This window comes from Vidua macroura, chromosome 25, assembly GCF_024509145.1.
Source record: "Vidua macroura isolate BioBank_ID:100142 chromosome 25, ASM2450914v1, whole genome shotgun sequence".
NCBI lineage: Eukaryota > Metazoa > Chordata > Aves > Passeriformes > Viduidae > Vidua > Vidua macroura.
In genome coordinates, this window is record NC_071595.1 from 5,122,987 (window position 1) to 5,133,399 (window position 10,413).

Genomic DNA, 10,413 nt, shown 5'->3' on the forward strand with positions numbered 1-10,413 from the left:
GGAATCATAGCCACTCCTTTATCTCCCAGCACCTGCCAGCATTCCACCACAGCACAGCAACATCAACACCTCAGGGTGACTGACACGTACCTGCCTGGGATAAACATAAGGAGTGTAAATGCCTTGGGAATAGAAGATAAGAGTCCTCCCACTGCCCACCAAGAGTGGCATAAAGGGTGAAGAACAGACTGGCATAAAAGGTGAAGAATGTGTGCCCTGTGGAGAGCACTGTGCTGGTGGCCCAGCACGGGTTAGAGGGCTCTGAAGGGCTGCACGTGCCGTGTTTGCACACCCCATCCTGGCACCTCCTGTCTCCTCACTCTGCTTGTGGATCAGCCTGGATCCAAGTGCAACTTCCAAGTGAGTTTGTCTCCTCTCCCATACAGAAGGCTCCTCCTCTGGATGCAGTAACCCTGTGCTATTTGATATCTAACTTGTGGACACCTCCCAGAGCAGCCCAGGAACTGCTGGAAGGGCTCTACAGCGGGTACTTGGTCATTGTCCTCCCATCACACCCCTGCATGGACCAGAGCCAGAATTTCCCCAGTCCTTGTTGGAACCAGGAGCAGAGCACTCCAGACCCAAGCATACCTGACCCAGTGGGACACAGACCATGGGGACAGCTCTCTGCACCATGTCCCTGTCCTGCCAAGAGACAGACTCTTGCTCACAGCAGAAAGCCAGTCTGAAGTCCTGAAGCCCATGGCCAGAGCAATGACCAAGAACAAGCTGGCACAAGACTAGCAGAGGTGACAGGAACCCCTGAGCTGTCCAAGACAGTGAGAGCAAAGGTCTCCTTTGCCCAAGTGCAGCTGGCAGTCTCTCCCTGAGGCACACAGCAGCTACAGGACAGGGAATGGCTTCTTCATGTCCCATCTGCAGCTAATTCTGCTGATTCCTGCTTTCCACATCAATTCCTACACCTCTTCCATGGCTTGCCAACCTGCCATCTGAAGAGCAGCACGTGGGAGGGCACGGCTCCATGGGACAGGCTTCCTCAGCCTTCCTGTGCAACTCATGCAGCCCCTTGGCCACAGTCCCAGTTTGCTCCCACTGCAGGGACTGCTCAGGCAGAGCCTTCCTCATCTGCTGCTTAACATGGACCACCTGAACCTTTGCACAAGCTCCTCAGAATGCTCCCAAGGGTTTCTGTAAACCTGAGATCAGGCAGATGCGCCAGTGCAAAGATGGCTGTAGCAGGAGCCTTGTGGGCAAATGCATTTCATAATAGTTTTCAGAAGTGCCTTTTTGGAAGGTGTCACATTCCAAACACAGGATGGTGCAAAATCACTCTGTGAAGGGACCATCCTTTCACTCAGCACATTTGCATTTGTCCTACTTCTATTCCTGTAGACCTAAAACTCATCAAATTCCTCCTCTCTGATATGCAGTACCACCCTTCCCAGGATGCTATACCACAGCATTTGAGCAGAATATGTCAGAACTACACAGAAAATATTTTAAGATCCTACCCTGCGTCAGGAACTCCCCCAAACTCACGTCTGTTCTGATTTCACTTCACCCCAAATCACCTGGACAAACAAAACAAGAGACAAAATAGGAGCACGAACAATGCCTGTTTTATTTTACAGCTTCTCTGTACAGTTTTTTTTTAAAGTAAGAAATAATTACACCAAAAACCAAAACTTCAGTCTCTTATGCCTTCAATGAGCACTGACCAGCTGGTGCTGCCTACAGCTGGCACAGCCCAGCAGCCAGGCTGAGCTCTGTCTCACCCCTGATATGTATTTACAATGAGACTTCAGAAATCAGTAACAGCAGAGCAAAAAGCTGCAGCCAAAGTAGTGGCTGAATTCCACTACCTTTGAGCAGTTGAACAGGTGGGTTAGTGGTTGCCACAAGTTGTGAGGACCCAGGGACTCTTACAGGAAGTGTTGCAGATCCTGAGAGCCCCCAAGAACACAGATGGCCAGTTGTGTCCTGTCCCCAGCCTCCAGAGCAGCAACAGGACAGGGCTCATGCCCTCTCCAGGATAGAGCTTCTAGTCACCGGTGTACTTAGTGCAAGGGTGGTGTTAGGTCACTTCCTGATGGCTCCTCACAGCAGCCACCCTGCACAGTCTCAGGAGCTGCAGGCCGCAGATGTTTTTCTGTATGTGTGTCCTAGGGAGCTTGTAAAGTCATTCCCCTCACTAGGAGCAGTCATTAAACATTTCTAACCAGGCAAGACTGTGGATTTCTCTAGCCCCACTGTCTTGGGTAAATGGTATTTGTCACAGCTGTACAACATCTGTGACATGTGATGGCTGCGACAGTCCTGCACAGTTCTTACAGGGATAACAAACATGGGACTCAGGCTGTTGAGTCCAGCCTACTCCATTCCTCTCCTCCCCACAGAAGTGTTCAGTGGGAATGCCTGGGAAAGCAGCAACAACCCCAGCTGCTGCTGACTGAGGCAGTCCCCAGGGATGGCACCACCAGGACATGTCTCTGTTTCACACAAACCTCCCAAAGCAGGAGTGTGACCTCCTCCAAGCCTGTAAAAGGCCTAGGGCAGCACAGGGCTGCAGCTCCTCTGCCCTGGAGAGCCAGGAGAGCAGGAGCAGGGGTCCTGTGCTCGTATACCAGGGAGATGCCAAGGCCATGCTTCAATGAAACATCTCTGAGGGGACACACAGATCCAGAGTATACCTCTTGTCCTATTCAGAGGTTTCTGAGTGTGCCAAGCAATCAGATCCCAGGTGAAAAACCTTCCCATGCTTCTACAAATAAAAGGACAGCTAGAGCATCCAGCCCACTGAGTCACAGAAAACTACAGCACAGTTGCAAGGGAGCACACTGGGAGAGGAGATCCTTGCCTGCAGGGCCTGGTTTGGGCAGTTCTCCAGGCACAGCCTCCAGCTGGGCTTTGCCTGGAACAGGGGCCTCCCTGCCTGCACATCAAACCTACATATGAATATATTCATTTCTGGGCAGATCCCACAGCAGCCACTCAGCCTGCTCCGGCCAGAGGCCATACTTTCCATCCACCAGGAAAACATTTATTTTTGCTAGTAAGCAATTAATAAAGAGAAAAACCAGAGCACTAGCCCCAGCAGGAATTTACTCTGGGGCTGGAGTGGGTCTCTCCAGGGCTGCTCTCAAGGGAGCCCAGCTGTGAGCCTGGGATGAGGGGCTGGGAAGCAGCTCCCCTGCATGCCAACCCCCCACAGCACCAGGGACAGGTACACAGGGTGCATGAAACCATTCCCACATTGCACAAGGAAGATGAGGGCAGTTGCATACTTAAATCATGAATCCCCAATATTTTATTGCACTCAAGGGGCCTCAGGATCTCAAATCTGATTAGAGACACTTGCTGCCCCGCAGGAGGTGGCTCCAGTTTGCACAGGGGTGCAAGGAGCCTGGAATCCCCAGACTGGAGGTTCCCAAAGCAAAAGGCAGGCAGAGCTACAGGTTCCCAGCCAAGGCAGCCAGGGCACAGATTTCACAGAATTTCAGTGTGAAGATCTCCCTTGAAGGCTCTGAAAGGTTTGATGTAGGAGGGAGCTCAGTGACAGAACTCAGATGTGGGAGGCAATGACAGCAGCCGTGGCAGACAGATAATGAGGCAGATCATCACAGCAGACCATACTCAGGTAGAAGAGCTGTCAGATGGATGTGGTGCTTTCACAGAGGGGATGATGGGAGTTCACTGAAGTTCAGGACCACACCTGAGCAGGGCCCAGTGACAGCCAGCTCCAACACCTCTTTTCCAGGTAAGGGGAAGCCATGGAGGAAGGGTGCAGGCTGTGTGCCAAGGCAGGGCAAGCCCTGGAAAGCAGATGTAGTCCCAGTTCCCCCCCTGCATCACAGTATGTACCCTAGGATGCCATATCCTTGCTTTTGCTGCTTTATGCATTTGTCCTAAAAATGCACAACACACTCCAAATCTCCAAAAGCCTTCCTCATCCAGGAGAGGCCGAGAGCTCATGTACCACATATAACCACAGAATGGTTTGGGTTGGAAAGGACCTTAAAGTTCATCTCATTCCACCCCCTTCCATGGGCAGGGACACCTTCCACTGTCCCAGGGTGCTCCAAGCCCTGTCCAACCTGGCCTTGGACACTTCCAGGGATGGGGCAGCCACAGCTGCTCTGGGCAACCTCAGGCCTCCCCACCCTCATGGAGAAAATTTTCTCTCCAATATCCCATCTAACCCTGCCCTCTGGCAATGGGAAGCCATTCTCCCTTGTCCTGTCCCTCCAGACCCTTGTCTAAAGTCTCTCTCAGCTCTCCTGGAGCCCCTTCAGGCCCTGGAAGGGGCTCTAAGGTCTCCCTGGAGCCTTCTCCAGGCTGAACAGCCCCAGATCTTCCAGCCTGTCTCCACAGCACAGGTGCTCCAGCCCTCAGAACATCTCTGTGTTCCCTCCTCACCCAATCCAGCCCATCTCTGGAGACACACAGTCCCTGAGGGATGGGTAGAGGGGTCTCTAGTAACTACCACTAAAACCTGAGGTGTGTAAAGCTCTGGGGAGGTCATGACAAATGAGATTTTATTACTTTTCATGTTTTGCAAGACTCTGTAGGAAATCCATTTCATCATAAAGCAAAAAGAAGCTGCATAGAGAGAAAATACAGGAAAAAGCATCAGAAGTCAGAAGTGGATACAGTAAAGTCTAAGGCAGAAACCAAGCATAAATTTTTGGAGCACCAGGAGTGATCACAGGGCACATATTTAAATTAGATCACAACTGACAGTTCATGACATTATCAACAGAGAAATAATCATTGTCACCTGCTGTCCTTTAGTTTAACGTATTTATATCAGTTGCAGGTGGGTCAGGTTCCCCCAAGCCACCCATACCAAAGGAAACTTTGCACTCACTTTCCTGGTAATCTTACCAACCTGTTATCCCCAGGTCACAATGGGATAACAAGCTAATTTGCAGTGATCCTGATTAGAGTGTGCTTTCCAGGCACATCTTCCACAGTCCCCCAAAAATCATTAGCACCGACATAACCAACTCCCAGTGACCCAGGCTGCTAGCAGTGTTGGTTCCTGCACAGTCTGACCAGTGGAGTTCAGAGCAGCAGAGCTCAGGAAAAAGGATTAGTAACAAATTTATACTGCAGAGTTGTCCAGTTCCATTCCAAAGCCCATCTTGGATGAAGGGCAGGCCCGGGAATGCAAAAATCCCCAAAATTATCACCAAGGCTGCTGCAGTTGTCTGGGAACATTTGTTTCTGGAGCTGCAGGTCAGTTTCCTGGTCCTGTCCTGTCTCTGTGATGTCCCCATTCCCAATGCTGCAGCCCAGGCTACATCTGCCACCTCAGCTGACAGCACCAACATTTGCACACTGTTTTCCAATTCAGTCTACTGCCAAATTTTTCTGATTTCCTTACAAAGATAAAATTTAAATATTGGCCTTCAGTTGTTTTCTCAGTTGATCTTTACAAACAAAATTATGAGTCAATGAGTGCTTTGGTAAGGGACAGGTTAGCCTGCATTTCTTTAAGCATATCTCTAATGCACCTGCCCTCATCCCAAGGCATTTCAGGTAGCCATAATATTAAAAAAAAAAAAAAAAAAAAATCTGATTTTTAATTTGAACTCCAGCAGGTGGCAATAAAATCACCTGTAAAGAGCTGCTTGTTAATTTTTACAATGCAAGAACTGCACGCCATGAAGAATTTTGTCTATGACTGATCAAGTTAAATTGTCGGGGGCAAAAAAAAAAGTAAAATGCTGAGAACGTAACTCTGTTCTAGCTCTCTTGGAGCCCCTTTAGGCACTGGAAGGGGCTCTGAGGTCTCCCCCAAACCTTCTCCAGGTGAACACCCCCAGCTCTCCCAGCCTGGCTCCAGAACAGAGGGGCTCAAGCCCCCAGAGCAGCTCTGTGGCCTCTTCTGGACTCTGTCCAGCAGCTCCTTGTCCTCCTTGTGCTGGGGACCTCACAGAGGGGGATGCAGCACTGCAGGTGAGGTCTCACACAAATACAACTTACACACAAGATTCATTTCCAATTCACAGGTGCCTTTAGAAAAAACAGTAATTCACACAATCAAACACAAATATAAAGCAAGTTTATTCCTGTTCTGGTGGACTCACAGGGCTGGGGATGGCTCCTCATCTGTAGCCAATGATTCCTTCAGGCCAGTCCTAGTTGAAGTGTCTCTTCTCTCCCCATGAAAGTGATTTGCTTGGTTATTCACAGGATAAACTTTTTCCATAATGTGCCCAAATGAGAAATTTGAGAAGATTTTGTTTCTTTGAGGACTGTTAGAGCTGAATCAAACATCAAAACTTTTGGATTTTAAGTTGCCAAACATGTTTGGGTTTGGATGTTTTTTTAAGTTGCCAAACAGATTTCTTACAGGATTAACCGTAATTCTGTTTTCATGGCCAAGTCTCCAAAATAACCTCATGCCAGCTTCTTAATTTACACTTCTGTAGTAGCTGTTGTTAGGAAATGTACATTCCTGCTATTCAGCAACATTAGTACAATGCTGCATGTAAAAAGGATTAAGCATAGGAAAAAAGAGTGTCTTTCTGAGGGATTCTGGTAATGTCTGCCCAGCTGAACTGAAAAACAAAGCCAAACTGATCTCCACGACATGCCAGAACACTGCTATAGAAAAAAAAGGGATTTTGAAGTCAATATAAACATGCACACAAATTTTCACCTCTTGAAAGCAGATCTGCATGGGCACATAGGCTACCTTCCATCGTCCCTGGAAAGAACCAAAAGGAGGAATACTGAAAACACACCGTTGGGTGCATTCTACTCTCTTCTCAGTCCTCCTTTGAAATAAAAGCTAGCAAGCCAGGATGAAGCCAAACTCTTGGTATTCATGTAAGCACAAGGTAGTTCACTTTCATGTGGGTGAAGTTTCCCCACAGGACTTGGCACTTCACAGGAACAAAAGCCCAAAATCACAACTTCCCATTTGTTTCACCATCATCTCCCAAATCAACATTCAGAATTAATTTTTCTTCATGAGAAATGTCTTTGATTTTGCTTACAATGGTTTTCTGTCTGATCTTAAGCATCCAAGAAAATACTCAAAACAGAGAAACTACTAGCAAAGGTCTTGTGTGCACACAGCAGCTTCAAATAAGGTTTTTATTCAAAGGAAGCAGTTATGAGTTTCTCTTCTCCCTGCATGATCCAAAGGAAACATCAGAAGGATGTACCTAACACATGGGAACTTGGACCCTTGGAAATCATCCACAAAGCAAAGACTTCAAAAGATGTTTATTTAGGAAAACCAGACATTACAAGAGGGCCAAACAGATTGTACAAAGGCACGTGCAGTTTCTGGTACAATGCAGAGAACAAGGAAAGTCTGCAAATACAGGTAACACACCCACCTGAACTGCTACCATGGGAACATCAATGCTCAGGTCACTTGCCATGAAAGGCAGATACTGGGGTCCTTCAGGCAGCCAGCCACTCCCTGGGATATTTCACATTTCCTGCAGAAGTACAGATTGTACACAGAGCTTTAATGACAGTTAAAACAAAATTACTGCTGAGGAATTCCTACATCCAAGTTGGGGCATTAATATACTGTATCTCATAAAATTTTATTTCTTTGTTTTCATTGAAGGTCATCTAGATTTCATGTTCTTATAATGCATTTTTCCTCACAGATAATAAAACCTTGCTGTCTACACATGATTCTGCCTAGCAAAGCGTATCTGAGACTGTTTGCTTTGTTAGCTAAGGAAGAGATCTAGATTTAATTACCTGTCAAAACAAGGTAATTCAGATGTATTGACAGGCAAGTCCCTTATAACCCACATCAGAGAACTGAGATATATATTAGCTAATGCTTTTATTAGGCTTTAGAACAAACATGTCCTGAACTTGACCAAACCCAGGAATTCTTGTCTTTAAAGCATAGCTAACAGTAACCAGCAATCCCCCATCACAGAGTGGAGAGCAAAACTCACTGAGCTCAGCAGAGAAAAATGAGCACGACCAGCTCAACAGCTTCTAGCAACAAGTGCAACACTAACACTAGTTCTCAATCAGGAAAATGAATAGGAAAAATATCTCACTGAACAGATTGGTGAATTTGCATCTGTGTCTGTATCTGAAAGGACAAGTAAATACTGCAAGAATGGTTAAAAATCTAATTCTCAAATTAGTCTCTTCTTCTCCCCATATAATATATAATAAATGCCCTGTTTGCCATTTTGTAATGGTTTTAGCAACTGTCTGATCAATCTGACAGATGTCCATAAATCAATCAATATCTGTCTATAAACTTTAAGGATTGCATCAGAAAAACAAAACAAAACAAAAAAAACAAAACCAAAAACAAAACAGATTAACTATCCAGAACTTGGTTGTCAACCCCTTCACCCCCAGCCCCAAGCTCTAAACTTACCTTCTCTGTTGCAACACAGCTGATGGATATGCTATAAATAAAGACAAACATTTCAATCAACACTGAAATTAATAAATGGAGAAAACACAGCACCTAAGCCCTCCTCAGACACGTCACACCACCAGGACCAGATAGGAGTACCTGCCACCAGAGTGCACACTTCAAGTCCATGCTTTAGTGCCCATCACAGTGTCTATCCTTCATCATCTAAAAACAGACCAGAAATAATGGCATTTCAAAGAGGAGAAAGTTATTAAAACAAAGAGCACAGATCCTGCAATCCTACCCCATGGAAAAGAGAGAGCTGGCATTCAGCAGATACAAAATCAGCAAACATGAATAAAATAGAATTGACAATCTCAGGAAAGGCTCTTTGTGGTGAATAATTTGAGATTGCTAGGTAGTAATATTAATATGCAAATACTTAATCAACTCTCACACACACTGTTTACAGAACTGCAGTGAGCACGAGCAGGTGTTACACCATCCTCCTGCCTCTATATAAAACCAAAGGAAAGTGAAACAAAGTCACCTATTTTACATGCCGCCAAATATCCCAAGTTACTGCAGGAGACCTGGAAAGATCCTTACTGGGTCTTTTTTTTTCAAAATAAGCTACAACTCTTTGCATCAATTATCTGTAAGCTAAAACTTAGGACTGCATCTGGAAACAAGAATGCAGGTGATCACCTGAGCTACTGCTTCAGCTCACTAAAGGAAATGTGACAGACTGCCAGAGCTGATTTCAGCTATTTTTACACTTCAGTTTTTGAATACCAGTTTGGAGGTTTGGTCCATGGTAAGTAATGAACATCCATGTTTCTTGACTTTAGCAGTAAGGCTTTTTTTTTTTTAATTCAGTTCTTCCTGCTATATTTTAGATGCTTCTCTTAAGCATGCAGAATAAAAAGAAATCCTAGCTATTGTGGAACAGATCATCATATTTTCCAAACTGGCCATTAAGGAGAGAGAAACTGTTCAGAGATGGATCAACCTGAACATCCTGCAGATGAAATAAAATGCAAGTCATCTCACTAACATCTGCTCAGGCAATTCATAACATTGTGCAGCAGTGACATTAACTGGTGTTTGCCTACTCTTTTTTCAAGGAAAGGCAAGGATTTGAAGTCCTAAATGACTCTGATGTACTCATATGAACGATGAATAAGCAGGCTGCAAGATTTTGTGTTGCATATGCAAGTGTAAATGATAATACCTGTCAAGGTGCCACCAGCAATGTGCTACTGCAGGAGGCAGTGCACTACCACATTCCCCAAGAGCATTTTCTAAGACTAACGGCCAAAATGAATACAAAACAGCCAGTTCCAGAGAAACTAGAGATTTTAAGATTCAAGAACTGTGATCACAACATCCTATTTCTCTAAAAAAACGAATGAAGCCTGAAGAGATCAAGAGGCATAAGCTAAGCCAGGCTGATGATCCAGCCCAGGCCAGAGACCAAAGAACCCAGAGGAAAATCACTTGCCTCAAATGAATGCAACCAAATAACTGTTCCAAGAAGCTGTGAAGGCTGATGGGGTCCTGCCATCAGTGTGCAGATACAAAGCTCTAAAGCTCACTCAAACCAAGCTGATTTCTGCACATAAAACTCTTGGGTCACAAGATAGGCAATTTGTATCAGAAAGGGCTCAGACAAAGAGCAAAACCACAGAGCAAAACCACAAAGCCAAAAAAAGCTTGATCTAATCAACAATGATCTCATTACCTCTGCTAATGCTCTGGAAGATGGAAACTCTTCCAACTCAGCAGTGCCAGGAAGGCAGTACTACAGAGATGGGAACACCTCAATGGAATGGGAAGGTTTTCAGAGTCAATGAAGCAGAATCACCTCTAACAACAACACCTCAAGCATCACCTAATACTGCCACACCTCAGACATTACCCTGGACTCTGAGTGATGCCAGGAGGTCCTATTCATGGACAAAACCTACAAAAATGATCAAAAGCACTGAAAATATTTTACTTATTGTAAATGTAAGCCAGGTAGGAGGCTGGAAGACCAAGCCTTGAAGAGCTATCATGAAAAGGGGAAAAGGTCCAAACCCAAAGAG

At 45.7% G+C, this 10,413-nt stretch overlaps 1 long non-coding RNA gene across 1 annotated transcript; it reads right to left on the reverse strand.

Annotated features, from left to right (window-relative positions):
* Positions 1–7,185: 7,185 nt before the first annotated feature.
* LOC128818876 (uncharacterized) lies at positions 7,186–10,178 on the reverse strand. The gene is made up of 3 exons (XR_008440582.1): positions 8,483–10,178; positions 8,342–8,372; positions 7,186–7,421 (listed from the first exon to the last, which is right to left on the reverse strand). It is a non-coding gene; the product is annotated as an uncharacterized LOC128818876 (long non-coding RNA).
* Between the last annotated feature and the right edge of the window lie 235 nt (positions 10,179–10,413).